This window comes from Schistocerca gregaria, unplaced genomic scaffold (assembly GCF_023897955.1).
Source record: "Schistocerca gregaria isolate iqSchGreg1 unplaced genomic scaffold, iqSchGreg1.2 ptg001294l, whole genome shotgun sequence".
In the NCBI taxonomy this organism is placed as follows: Eukaryota; Metazoa; Arthropoda; class Insecta; order Orthoptera; family Acrididae; genus Schistocerca; species Schistocerca gregaria.
The window spans coordinates 12,501-15,000 of NW_026062606.1; the positions used below are offsets into that span (position 1 = coordinate 12,501).

A 2,500-nucleotide genomic window follows, 5' to 3' on the forward strand; every position below is an offset into this window, starting at 1 on the left:
TCCGATTGGTTTTGATCTAATAAAAGCGTCCCTTCCATCTCTGGTCGGGACTCTGTTTGCATGTATTAGCTCTAGAATTACCACAGTTATCCAAGTAACGTGGGTACGATCTAAGGAACCATAACTGATTTAATGAGCCATTCGCGGTTTCACCTTAATGCGGCTTGTACTGAGACATGCATGGCTTAATCTTTGAGACAAGCATATGACTACTGGCAGGATCAACCAGGGAGCTGCGTCAACTAGAGCTGAGCAGCCGGCCGCCCGGGAGTGTGTCCCGGGGGCCCGCGCGAACACGCAAGCGTCCGCTCAATTATTCTGCAAACAGGAGGAGGCCGAGCTCCCCTGCACGATACACCTCGAAACCCTCTCAGGTCCCGGCGGCGCGCAGCGCCGTCCTAGGTACTTGGTCGGTTTCGAGAGAGGCGCAATCGCCCGGAGTTAGGCGAGTAGACGGTTTTAGTGCGAACACCCTTGCTCCCAACTGAGCTTGCCGCTGCCGACAGAGGCCCGGGAGCGTGCTGTCGTGGCATTGCCGGCGGGAGACAACACGCGCCACCTATGGTGACCGGCAGCTCCAACGCCAGCGCCACACAAGGGCAAAGCCCCACTTGGGTGCAGAAGCGAACTCTCCCAGCACAGCGCACGCGCCAACACGTCCGCACAACTGCGATACAAACCACCTGCGAGAACCGCTGGGGCGACCGAGCAGCAGACGGCGTCGCGGCGCCGAGTGCCAGGCGGCGGCGCATCCTCAACGCACACAGTCCTCAATCAGACCAGCACACTGCAGATGTCCACCGCGCTTCGCACCGGGCTCGGCTGAACCAACTTTGGCCGCCAGGCGCCGCGTGCAGGGTGCGCCGCAGCGTAGCTGCGCCGCCTGCCGAGCCCGTCGGCTGGCGCTCCTGCCACTCGGCGCCCCCCACCAGCCGCCTGTTGCGCGTGCGCCCACGCAGCGCGCGGCCAACACGCCGGGCGGCCCCCCTTCACCGGCCGGGAACAGTCCCACCAAGCCACCGCCGCGTATCGCTTCATACCCACATGGGCCTAGTCACGTGTGTGGATGTGGCGGGTACCGCTGAAACAACCGGTTAATAGCTGTACCGATCGTCGCCATCACAGATTCACCTCCAGCGTGAACAACCGCTCAACAACGGATTTCCAGTTCATTTGCGTATCTTGGGCAGTAAACGTAGATGTCCACCTACATTTGCGAATTCAACAATTCTTGCATGCCAGGATGTCATGTGTCACGACACGCTACATCAGACCACATACACACTGCGACATGTGCAGAAGAGAACACGTGGAAGGTGGCCCGCGCACGTATGCGATGTCCCTTCCGCGATCCACTGTCAACCGGCATCTGCGGCATGTCCCAGATATGGAACGCGGTCCACCAGGGTAGCACTTTGTGTGAGGCAATACGACAAAGTCGGAATACACGCGTCACTACATCACACGGCTCACGCTGACCTGACCTGACTCACCGCACCACCACCCCCAGCGACCCAGGGTGACATACAATGCGTTCGTACGTTCCTCCCACACGCCTCTACGGCGTACCACAGTGCAACCTAGCTGTTATTGGGAGACGAGACAAGTAGCATCGAGCACAACATATGGAAATTGAGATTCGACACCGTTGGGCACAGCCAGCGTACGGTCACACGTATCACACTACTTCACTCTGTACGTAACTACCGATGATCGGTACAGCGTGTGGGTTACGCGTACGACATCAGCGGACAATGGACACAGACCATACCACGACGTACACTGAGGGCGTCGACATCTGAACGCAACTGAACAGCTGCGAGGCTCATTTAACACTCAAACGCCAGACCGACCAGCTTGAGAGGACGGAGACACAAAGAGAGGGGCAGAGGGGGGGGGGGGGGGGCGATATAGTCCTATTGCAGTACAATTGACAGTGGATAGCGGGAATATGTGGAAAGTAAGCAACACTCGCAAGACATCTACATGAGGATAACAACGACACCAGAGATTCCGAGCAGTGAACTATGTTAGGCAAAGGGACAACGTGGGTTAGGTTAAGGGACAACGTGGGTTAGGTTAAGGGACAACGTGGGTTAGGTTAAGGGACAACGTGGGTTAGGTTAAGGGACAACGTGGGTTAGGTTAAGGGACAACGTGGGTTAGGTTAAGGGACAACGTGGGTTAGGTTAAGGGACAACGTGGGTTAGGTTAAGGGACAACGTGGGTTAGGTTAAGGGACAACGTGGGTTAGGTTAAGGGACAACGTGGGTTAGGTTAAGGGACAACGTGGGTTAGGTTAAGGGACAACGTGGGTTAGGTTAAGGGACAACGTGGGTTAGGTTAAGGGACAACGTGGGTTAGGTTAAGGGACAACGTGGGTTAGGTTAAGGGACAACGTGGGTTAGGTTAAGGGACAACGTGGGTTAGGTTAAGGGACAACGTGGGTTACGTTAAGGGACAACGTGGGTTACGTTAAGGGACAACGTGGGTTAGGTTA

At 56.6% G+C, this 2,500-nt stretch overlaps 1 non-coding gene across 1 annotated transcript in view; it reads right to left on the reverse strand.

The window, feature by feature from the left end:
- The window catches only part of LOC126330457 (small subunit ribosomal RNA), a 1,893-nt gene extending 1,661 nt beyond the window's left edge, over nucleotides 1–232 (reverse strand). Inside the window, exon 1 of the ribosomal RNA XR_007562913.1 lies at nucleotides 1–232. This exon is cut by the window's left edge and continues 1,661 nt beyond it. This is a non-coding gene — a ribosomal RNA (small subunit ribosomal RNA).
- Between the last annotated feature and the right edge of the window lie 2,268 nt (nucleotides 233–2,500).